This window comes from Artemia sp. Qi Xiang Cuo, chromosome 4, assembly GCF_049724085.1.
Source record: "Artemia sp. Qi Xiang Cuo chromosome 4, ASM4972408v1, whole genome shotgun sequence".
Classification (NCBI taxonomy): Eukaryota; Metazoa; Arthropoda; class Branchiopoda; order Anostraca; family Artemiidae; genus Artemia; species Artemia sp. Qi Xiang Cuo.
Genome location: NC_142797.1, coordinates 22,107,306 through 22,119,936, shown reverse-complemented (window position 1 = coordinate 22,119,936; position 12,631 = coordinate 22,107,306). Strand labels below are relative to the sequence as shown.

The 12,631-nt window shown below is 31.4% G+C and overlaps 1 protein-coding gene across 1 annotated transcript in view; it reads right to left on the bottom strand.

Moving 5' to 3' along the window:
* LOC148952887 (uncharacterized) overlaps positions 1 to 12,631 on the bottom strand; it is a 53,598-nt gene that overhangs the window by 20,244 nt on the left and 20,723 nt on the right. The gene's annotated exons all lie outside the window — the stretch shown is intronic.

Here is a 12,631-nt window from a genome sequence, read left to right as displayed (position 1 = left end):
AGAAGATCCTAATTTTAATATAATAGTAGAGGTGACCCTAAAGCCCCCACGATAACACCACCCCTTCGAATCCCGATCCGGACAATTTTTTTTTTAACTCCCACGCGAACACCAAATATGGGCATAGAGTCCCTAGGGGAGATGGATTTCTGAGAAATTGATTGCGTAATCGATTGGGAATTTGGAACACCTGTGCTGTCAGTCATTAATCAAATTGTTTCCAGGCAAAGTTTAATAATGTCTGACAGGTACTGTCAACATTTCTCCAGGAATAGATCCAAGTCATTAATGTCTTTGCCTTGGAAACAACTCTTTTGGTCGAACTCCAAAGATATTAATAACCAAACGCCATGGAAACAGTTCTCCAAGAAACATCTTAGCGATGAATTGTTTTAGCACGGGAATCAGGTTTCTTATTAATTTGAAATGCGTTAGCGCAGAGATGCCAAAAACAAAAGGAACACGCTGAAATTACGTTTAGGAATTATTTGGGCGAAACTGTTTTAGACAGGTTATGGAATTATTTCGGCGAAACAGTTAGAGAAATTCTAAAAGATGATTATAGAAGAGAATTTGAGGGTGAAACTCTGTGGTCGTTATAATACACAAGTTCCATTGAACAGTGTCATGAGGTCCTCTACCCCAACCCCAAAGGGTTCCAATCCCCCTACCCCAACCCCAAAGGGTTCCAATCCCTCTACCCCGAAGGAAGCCACCAGTCCTCAAAGGTCCACTGGGCTCCCAAAGGGCCCACCGGCCCTCAAGGTTCCCCCAGACCCCCCCCCCCCCAAGGCCCAAAGGACCCCACCCCCCTTTGGCCCCCCAAAGGGGTCCCTCTCCCTCCATCTCCTCCCTCCTCCTCCCCTTCCCCTCCCCTCCTCCCCCTCCCCTCCCCTCCCCTCCTCCTCCTCCTCCCCCTCCTCCCCCTCCTCCTCCTCCTCCTCCTCCTCCCTCCTCTTCCTCATCCCACCTCCTCCTCCCCTCCTTCTCCCCTCCCCTCCTCCCCTCCCCTTCCCTCCCCCATTTTTTATACTTTTTTTGTGCATTGAGACACAGAACGACCCCTCCCCCCAGCCCCTCCCCCCCCCTCCAAAGGTCTGATTTTTCAAAGTTCATTTCGGTTTTCTTTCATTGAAATGCAAGAGTTGGAATATTTCAGTAGTGTTTGGTTGTGGTTTACCTTGTCACAATTACATTTTCTGGATTTTTCAAATTTCATTTTTGTATTTTTGTCTTTTAAATGCTAGATTGTGAATATTTCAGGAGTGATTCGTAGCGGTTTATCTTTACAAAGTTACAGTCGCTTGATTTTTCAATGTTCATTTTCGAGTAATTTAGTTGAAATGCAAGAGTTGTATTATTTAAGTTGTTTTCTCCAGTGGTTTAACATATCACAGTTATTACCTTGATTTTTAAATGTTAATTTTAGATTTCATTAGTTGAAATGAAAGAGTTGGAATATTTTAGTAGTGTTCTGTTGTGGTTTACCTTGTCACAGTTACATTCTATTAATTTTTCAAGGTTCATTTCGGTTTTCTTTCATTGAAATGCAAGAGTTGGAATATTTCTGTAGTGTTTTGTCGTGGTTTACCTTGTCACAGTTACATTCTCTTGATTTTTCAAAGTTCATTTTGAATTTCTTTCATTGAAATGCAAGAGTGAGAATATTTCAGTAGCGTTTTGTCGTGGTTTATCTTGTCACAGTTACATTCCCTTGATTTTTCAAAGCTCATTTTCGATTTCCTTCATTGAAATGCAAGAGTGGTATTATTATAGGTGTGTTGTCCCATGTTTGACTACGCCACATTAAAAGTCTTTTGATTTTTCACTGTAAATGTTCATGTTTCGTCGTATAAATTCTAGATTTGTACTAGTTCAGCATTGTTCTGTTGTTGTCCACATATTAACACTTAAAGTCTCTTGTATTTTATTGTTAAAGTTTCGATTTCATTCATCGAAATCCAAGAGTTGGATTATTTCAGTAGTATTATGTTATGCCTTACTGTCTCACAGCTAAATTCTCACGATTTTTAAAAGTTCATTTTAAATTTCATTCGTTGAAATTCAAGGGTTGGAATATTTCAGTATCGTTTTATTATGGTTTACATTGTCACAGTTACATTTTATTAATTTTTCAAAGTTCATTTTGTATTTCTTTCATTGAAATGCAAGAGTTGGATTATTACAGTAGTGTTTTGTCGTGGCTTACCTTATCACACTTACATCCCCTTGATTTTTCAAAGTTCATTTTCTATTTCATTCGTTGAAATGCAAGAGTTGAAATATTTCAGTAGTGTTTTGTTGTGGTTTACAATGTCACAGTTACATTCGCTTGATTTTTCAAAGTTCTTTTTGAATTTCTTTCGTTGAAATGCAAGAGTTGGAATATTTCAGTAGTGTTTTGTCGTGGTTTACCTTGTCACAATTACATTCCCTTGATTTTTCAATGTTATTTTTGAATTTCTTTCGTTGAAATGCAAGAGTTGGAATATTTCAGTAGTGTTTTGTTGTGGTCTAACTTGTCACAGATACATTCTCTTGAATTTTTAAAGTTCATTTTATATTTCTTTAGTTGAAATGCAAGAGTTGGAATATTTCAGTAGTGTTTTGTCGTGGGTTACCTTGTCACAGTTATATTCTCTTAATTTTTCAAAGTTCATTTTGAATTTTTTCCGTTGAAATGCAAGAGTTGGAATATTTCAGTAGTGTTTTGTAATGGTTATCCTCGTCACAGATACAGTATTTTGATTTTTCACAGTTCATTTTGTATTTTTTTCATTGTAATACAGGAGTTAGAATACTTCAGAAGTGTTCTGCCGCAGTTTACCTTTTAACATTTTCAGTATATTAATTTTTAATTTTTAATTTATAATTTATTCAGTTGAAATGCAATAGTTATAATATTTCCGTAGTGTTTTTCTTTTGTTTACATTGTCAAGGTTAGATTCACTTGATTTTTCAAAGTTTATTTTTGATTTCTTTAATTTAAATTAAATAGCTGGAATATTTCAGAAGTGTTTTTTAATGGTTTAAAATGTCACAATTACATTATCTTGGTTTTTCAATGTTCATTTTCAATTTAAGTTGTTTAAATTCAAGAATGTGACTAAATTTGTAGGTTTTTGTTGTTGTTTGACTCGTGTCTATTTGAGGTTATTTATTTTTCTTATTTCCGTTCTGTTTTCATTATTTGTAATAAACTAGTTGGATTATTTCAGTAATGTTATATCGTGGTTTACCTTGTCACAGTTTCATTCGCTTGATTTTTCAAAGTTCATTTTGGATTTCTTTCATTGAAGTGCAAGAATTGGAGTATTTCAGTAGTGTTTTGTCTGTGTGTAACGTGTGATAGGAACAGTCTCTCAATTGATCAATGTCATTTTTGAATTTCTTTCGTTTAATTGAAAGAGTCTAACTATTTCAGTAGTGTTTTGTTGTGGTTTACCGTGTCAAATATAAATTCTCTTGAATTTTCTTTGGTCATTTCGGATTTCCGTATTTTAAATGAAAGAGTATGAATACTTCAGAAGCGTTTTTTCATATTTTACCCAGACCCACTTTTATTATTTTAATTTTCAAAGTTCATTTTAAATTTCTTTAGTTGAAATGAAATAGTTGTAATATTTCAGTAGTTTTTCGTCATTGTTTACATAGTCACATTAAAATTCCATTAATTGTTTAAAGTTCTTTTTGGATTTTTTTCGTTGAAATGCAAGAGTTGGAATATTTCAGTAGTGTTTTGTCGTGGTTTACTTTGTCACAGTTAAATTCTATTAATTTTTCAAATTTCATTTTGAATTTCTACCGTTGAAATGCAAGAGTTGGAATATTTTAGTAGTGACTTTTAGTGGTGGACCCGGTCAAGTTTAAAGTTAAATGATTTTTAAAATTTTATTTCTGATTTCTTTCATTGAAATGAATGAGTAGGAATATGTCATTAGTGTTTTGTAATTGTTTAAAATGTCACAGTTAAGTTCTCTCTGATTTTAAAAGTTCATTTACAATTTCTGTCGTTGAAATGAAAGACGTGGACTATTTTAGTAGTGTTTTGTTGTGGTTTACCTTGTCACAGTTACATTTTCTTGATTTTTCAAAGTTCATTTCGGTTTTCTTTCATTGAAATACAAGAGCTGGAATATTTCAGTAGTGTTTTGTCGTGGTTTACCTTGTCATAGTTAAATTCGCTTGATTTTTCAAAGTTCATTTTGGATTTCTTTAGTTGAAATGCAAGAGTTGGGATATTTCAGAACCGTTTTGTCGTGGTTTACCTTGTCACAGTTATATTCGCTTGATTTTTCAAAGTTGATTTTGAATTTCTTTCGTTGAAATGAAAGAGTGGGATTATTTCAGTGGTGTTTTGTCGTGGTTTAACATGTCACAGTTACATTCGCTTGATTTTTCAAAGTGCTTTTTCAATTTCTTTCATTGAAATGCAAGAGTTGGAATATTTCAGTAGTGTTTTGTCGTGGTTTACTTTGTCATAGTTACATTCTCTTTATTTTTCAAAGTTAATTTTGAATTTTTATCGTTGAAATGTAAGAGTTGGAATATTTCAGTAGTGTTTTGTTGTAGTTTACATTGTCATTGTTACATTCTTTTGATTTTTCAAAATTCATTTTGAATTTCTTTCATTGAAATGCAAGAGTTGGAATATTTCAGTAGCTTTTTGTCTTGGTTTACCATGTCAGAATTACATTCCCTTGATTTTTATAAATTCATTTTGAATTTATTTCGTTTAAATGCAAGAGTTGAAATATTTCAGTAGTGTTTGTTGTGGTTTACTTTGTCACAGTTACATTTTCTGTATTTTTCAAAGTTCATTTCTGTTTTCTTTAATTGAAATGCAAGAGTTTGAATATTTCAGTAGTGTTTTGTTATGGTTTACCTTGTCACAGTTACATTCTCTTGATTTTTCAAAGTTCATATTGGATTTCTTTAGTTGAAATGAAAGAGTTGGAATATTTCAGAAGCGTTTTGTCATGGTTTACCTTGTCACACTTATATTCTCTTTATTTTTCAAAGTTAATATTGAATTTCTTTCATTGAAATAAAAGAGTGGGATTATTTCAGTATTATTTTGTCATAGTTTACCATTTCACAGTTACAGTTTCTGTATTTTTCGAAGTTCATTTAGGTCTTCTTTCATTCTAATGCAAGAGTTGGAATATTTCAGTAGTGTTTTCTTATGGTTTACCTTGTCACAGTTAAATTTGCTTTATTTTTTAAACTACATTTTGTATATCATTATTTGAAATGAAAGAGTTGTAATATTTCAAAAGAGTTTGGTCAGGTTTTACCTTGCCAAAGTTATATTTGCTTGATTTTTAAAAGTTCATCTTGAATTTCTTTCATTGAAATGAAAGAGTGGGATCATTTCAGTAGTGTTTCGTCATGGTTTACCATGTCACAGTTACATTCCCTTGATTTTTCATAGTTCATTTTGGATTTCTTTCATTGAAATGCAAGAGTTTGAATATTTCAGTAATTTTTTCTTGTGGTTTACCTTGTCACACTTAAATTTTTTCTTTATTTGTGTTATATTAGATTAGGTTAGGCTAGAGCAAGTTTGGTTAGGTTCGGTTAAGTTAGGTTAGGTTAGGTTAGGTTAAGCCTCCATACGCGCGCGTATGTAAGCAAACCTAACCTAACCTAACTTAAACTAACCTAACCAAACTTGATCTAGCCTAACCTAACCAAACATAAAAAAACAAAAGAAAAAATTAAAGTGTCACAAGGCAAAACACAAGAAAAAACTACTTAAACATTCCAACACTTGCATTTCAAAGAAATACATCAAAAATTAACTTTTAAAAAACGAGGGACTGTAACTAAGACATTTAAAACCACAACAAAAAACTACTGAAATATTATAAATATTGCATTTCAATTAAAGAAATTCAAAAAGAACTTTGAAAAATCAAGAGAATGTAAGTTTGATAAAGTAAACCACAACAAAACACTACTGAAATATTACAACTCTTGCATTTCAATGAATGAAATCCAAAATGAACTTTGAAAAATCAAGGGAATGTAACTGTGACATGGTAAACCATGACAAAACACTACTGAAATAATCCCACTCTTTCATTTCAATGAAAGAAATTCAAGATGAACTTTGAAAAATCAAGAGAATCTAACTGTGGCAAGGTAAACCCTGACAAAACGCTTCTGAAATATTCCAACTTGCATTTCAACTAGTGATATCCAAATTGTACTTTAATATATCAAGCGAATTTAACTGTGACAAGGTAAACCACGACAAAACACTACTGAAATATTCCAACTCGTTCATTTGAATGAAAGAAGACAGACATGACCAATGAAATATAAAGAACCTGTAGCTGGTAAGTTTTAAAATGCGAGGAAACAATTCTAAAATAATCCAACTCTTTCACTTGAACTGGAAATGTACAAGCTAAACTTTGAATCACTAGACTCTAACTCTGACTAAGTACCCCAGAACAAAATACTTCCGAACTGATCCAACTCTTGCATTTCAACTAAAGAAATCCAAAATGAACTTTTAAAAATCAAGCGAATGTAACTGTGACAAGGTAAACCACGAGAAAAAACTACTGAAATATTCCAACTCTTGCATTTCAATGAAAGAAAAACTAAATGAACTTTGAAAAATAAAGAAAATGTAACTGTGACAAAGTAAAACACGACAAAACACAACTGAAATAATCCAACTCTTGCATTTCAACTAAAGAAATACAAAATGAACTTTGAAAAATCAATTGAATGTAACTTTGACAAGGTAAACCACGACAAAAAATTACTTAAATATTCCAACTCCTGCATTTCAATGGAAGAAATTAAAAATTAACTTTTAAAAATCAAAAGAATGTAACAATGACAAGGTAAACCCCAAAAAACCACTACTGTAATAGTCGAACTCTTACATTTCAAAGATAGAAATTCAAAATGAACTTTGAAAAATTAAGAGAATGTAACTATGACAAAATAAACCACGACAAAACACTACTGAAATATTCCAACTCTTGCATTTCAATGAAAGAAATTGAAAATGAACATTGAAAAATCAAGGGAATGTAACTGTGACATGTTAAACCACGACAAAACACTACTGAAATAATCCCACTCTTTCATTTCAACGGAAAAAATTCAAAATGAACTTTGAAAAATTAAGAGAATATAACTGTGACAAGGTAAACCACGACAAAACGCTTCTGAAATATTCCAACTCTTGCATTTCAACTAATGAAATCCAAAATGAACTTTGAAAAATCAAGCGAATGTAACTGTGATAAGGTAAACCACGGAAACACACTACTGAAATATTCCAACTCTTGAATTTCAATTAAAGAAAACCGAAATGAACAATTAAAAATACAGAAAATGTAACTGTGAAATGGTAAACCATGACAAAACAATACTGAAATAATCCCACTCTTTCATTTCAACGAAAGAAATTCAAAATAAACTTTGAAAAATCAAGAGAATATAACTGTAACAAGGTAAACCATGACAAAACGCTTTTGAAATATTCCAACTCCTGCATTTCAACTAAAGAAATCCAAAATGAACTTTGAAAAATCAAGCGAATGTAACTGTGACAAGGAAAGCCATGACAAAACACTACTGAAATATTCCAAATCTTGCATTTCAACGATAGAAAACAGAAATCAACTTTGAAAAATACAGAAAATTTAACTGTGACAAGGTAAACCACAACAAAACACTTCTTAAATATTACAACTCTTGCATTTAAACGAAAGAAATTCAAATGAACTTTGAAAAATCAAGGTATTGTAATTGTGAAAGGTAAACCACTACAAAACACTACTTAAATATTCCAACTCGTTCATTACAACTGAATAAATAAAATATGAACAATTAAAACTCAAGAGAATTTAAAACTTAAACGTTACAATCAATATCACCAAGACCGTAATAGTCCAACTAGAACATTTAAATTATCGTAATTAAAAATTAAAAATGAAATAAAAAGTTAATGTAATTGTATTAAATTAAACAACTACAAAACACAACTGAAAAAATCAACCTCTAGCCTTTCAATGGCAAAAATTGAAAATGCACTTTGAAAAATCAAGGGAATGTAACTGTGACATGTTAAACCACGACAAAACACTACTGAAATAATCCCACTGTTTCATTTCAACGGAAGAAATTCAAAATGAACTTGTAAAAATTAAGAGAATATAACTGTGACAAGATAAACCACGACAAAACTGTACTGAAATATTCCAACTCTTGCATTTCAACTAAAGAAATCCAAAAAGAACTTTGAAAAATCAAGCGAATGTAACTGTGACAAGGTAAACCACGACAAAACACTACTTAAATATTCCAAATATTGTATTTCAATTAAAGAAAACCGAAATGAACTTTGAAAAATCAAGAAAATGTAACTGTGACAAGGTAAACCACAACAAAACACTACTGACATATTCCACTTCTTGCATTTCAACGAAAGAAATTCAAAATGAACTTTGAAAAATCAAGCGAATGTAACTGTGACAAGGAAAGCCATGACAAAACACTACTGAAATATTCCAAATCTTGCATTTCAACGATAGAAATTCAAAATGAACTTTGAAAAATTAAGAGAATGTAACTGTGACAAAGTAAACTATGACAAAACACTACTGAAATATTCCAACTCTTGCATTTCAATTAAAGAAATGCAAAATGAACTTTGAAAAATCATGAGAATGTATCTGTGACAAGGTAAACCACGACAAAACACTACTGAAATATTCCAATTCTTAAATTTCAACGGAAGAAATTCAAAATTAACTTTGAAAAATCAAGATAATATATCTGTGACTAGGTAACCACTACAAAACCCTACTGAAATATTTCAACTCTTGCATTTCAACAATAGAAATCCAAAATGAACTTTGAAAAATCAAGCGAATGTAACTGCGACAAAGTAAACCACGACAAAACACTATTGAAATATTCCAACTCATGCATTTCAATGAAAGAAATTCAAAATGAAATTTGAAAAATCAAGAGAATATAACTGTGACAAGGTAAACCACGACAAAACACTACTGAAATATTCCAACTCTTGCATTTCAATGAAAGAAATCCAAAATGAACTTTGAAAAATCAAGCGAATGTAACAATTACAAGGTAAACCATGACATAACATTACTGAAATATTCCAGCTCTTTTATTTCAATGAATGAAAACCGAAATGAACTTTGAATAATCAAGAAAATGTAACTGTGACAAGGTAAACCACAACAAAACACTACTGACATATTCCACTTCTTGCATTTCAATGAAAGAAAGTCAAAATGAACTTTGAAAAATCAAGAGAATGTAAATGTGACAAGGTAAACCAAGACAAAACACTACTGAAATATTCCAGCTCTTGCATTTCAATGAAAGAAATTCAAAATGAACTTTGAAAAATTAAGAGAATGTAACCTTGACAAGGTAAACTACAACAAAACGCTACGGAAATATTCTAACTATTGCATTTCAACGGTAGAAATTCAAAATGAACTTTGAAAAATTAAGAGAATGTAACTATGACAAAGTAAACTACGACAGAACACTACTGAAATATTCCAACTCCTGTATTTCAATGAAAAAAATACAAAATGAACTTTGAAAAATCAAGAGAATGTATATGTGACAAGGTAAACCATGACAAAAAACTACTGAAATATTCCAACTCTTACATTTAAACGGAAGAAATCCAAAATGAAATTTGAAAAATTAAGAGAATATAACTGTGACAAGGTAACCCACGACAAAACACTACTGAAATATTCCAACTCTTGCAATTTCAAATACAGAAATCCAAAATGAACTTTAAAAATTCAAGAGAATGTAACTGTGACAAGGTAAACCACAACAAAACACTACTGAAATATTCCGACTCTTGCATTTCAACGAAAGAAATTCAAAATGAACTTTGAAAAATCAAGGGAATGTAATTGTGACAAGGTAAACCACGACAAAACACTACTGAAATATTCCAACTCTTGCACTTCAATGAAAGAAATCCAAAATGAACATCGAAAAATCAAGAAAATGTAACTGTGACAAGGTAAACCACAACAAAACTCTACTGAAATAGTCCAACTCTGTCATTTCAAATATAGAAATTCAAAATGAACTTTGAAAAATCAATGGAATGTAACTGTGACAAGTTAAACCACAACAAAACTCTACTGAAATATTTCAACTCTTGCATTTCAACGAAGGAAATCTAAAATGAACTTTGAAAATCAAGTGAAGGTAACTGTGACAAGTTAAACCACGACAAAGAACTACTGTAATAATCCCACTCTTGAATTTCAAAGAAAGAAATTCAAAATTAACTTTGAAAAATCAAGATAATTTAACTGTGACAAGGTAAACCCCGAAAAAACTCTACTGAAATATTCAAACCCTTGCATTTCAAGGAAAGAAAATCAAAATGAACTTTGAAAAATCAAGAGAATGTAACTGTGACAAGGTAAACCACGACAAAACACTACAGAAATATTCCAACTCTTGCATTTTGACGAAAGAAATTCAAAATGAACTTTGAAAAATCAAGATAATGTAACTCTGACTAGGAAAACCACGACAAAACACTACTGAAATATTCCAACTCTTGCATTTCAATGAAAGAAAATCAAAATGAACTTTGAAAAATCAAGAAAATCTAACTGTGACAAGGTAAAGCATAACAAAACACTACTGAAATAATCCAACTGATGCATTTCGACGAAAGAAATTAAAAATTAAATTTGAAAAAACAAGAGTTTGTAACTTTTTCAAGTAAAACCATAACAAAACACTTATGAAATAAGTAAACTCTTGCATTTCAATGAAATAAATTCAAAATGAACTTTGAAAAATCACGAAAATGTAAATGTGATATGGTAAAACCTAGCACAACACTACTGAAATATTCCAACTCTTGCATTTCAACGAAGGAAATTGAAAATGAACTTTGAAAAATTAATAGAATGTAACTGTGACAAGGTAAACCTCAACAGAACACTACTGAAATATTCCAACTCTTGCATTTCAACGAAGGAAATCGAAAATGAACTTTAAAATATCAAGGGAATGTAACTGTGACATAGTAAACCACGAGAAAACATTACTGAAATATTCAAACTCTTGCATTTCAACGAAGGTAATCGAAAATTAACTTTGAAAATCAAGGGAATGTAACTGTGACAAGGTAAACCACGACAAAACGCTACTGAAATATTCTCACTCTTGCATTTCAAATAAAGAAATTCAAAATGAACTTTGAAAAATCAAGGGAATGTAACTGTGACAAGGTAAACCACGACAAAACACTACAGAAATATTCCAACTCTTGCATTTCAATGAAAGAAAACCAAAATGAACTTTGAAAAATCCAGAAAATGTAACTCTGACAAGGTAAACCACGACAAAACACTACTGAAATATTCCAACTCTTGCATTTCAATGAAATAAATTCAAAATGAACTTTGAAAAATCAAGGGAATGTAACTGTGAAATGGTAAACCACGACAACACGCTTCTGAAATATTCCAACTCTTGCATTTCAACTAAAGAAATCCAAAATGAACTTTGAAAAATCAAGTGAATGTAACTGTGACAAGGTAAAACACGACAAAACACTACTGAAATATTCCAACTCTTTCATTTCAATGAAAGAAAACCGAAAAGAACTTTGAAAAATCAAGAGAATGTAAGTGTGACAAGGTAAACAACGACAAAACACTACTGAAATATTCCAACTCTTGCATTTCAATTAAAGAAAATCAAAATGAACTTTGAAAAATCCAGAAAATGTAACTGTGACAAGGTAAACTACAACAAGACACTACTGAAATAAACCAACTCGTGCATTTCAACGAAAGAAATTGAAAATAAAATTTGAAAAATCAAAAGATTTTAACTGTGACAAGGTAAACCACGACAAAACACTACTGAAATATTCCAACTCTTGCATTTCAACTAAAGAAATCCAAAATGAACTTTAAAAAATCAAGAGAATGTAACAGTGACAAGGTAAACCACAGCAAAACGCTACTGAAATATTCCAACTCTTGCATTTCAACGATAGAAATTCAAAATGAACTTTGAAAAATCAAGGGAATGTAACTGTGACAAGGTAAACCACAACAAAACACTACTGAAATATTTCAACTCTTGCATTTCAACGATGGAAATCGAAAATGAACTTTGAAAAATCAAGGGAATGTAACTGTGACAAGGTAAACCACGACAAAACACTACTGTAATAATCCCACTCATGCATTTCAATGAAAGAAATTCAAAATGAACTTTGAAAAATCAAGATAATGTAACTGTGACAAGGTAAACCCCGAAAAAACACTACTGAAATATACAAACCCTTGCATTTAAACGAAAGAAATTCAAAATGAACTTCGAAAAATCAAGAGAATGTAACTGTGACAAGGTAAACCACGACAAAACACTACAGAAATATTCCAACTCTTGCATTTTGACGAAAGAAATTCAAAATGAACTTTAAAAAATCAAGAAAATGTAACTGTGACAAGGAAAACCACGACAAAACACTACTGAGATATTCCAACTCTTGCATTTCAATGAAAGAAAAACTAAATGCACTTTGAAAAATCAAGACTTTGTAACTGTGACAAGTTAA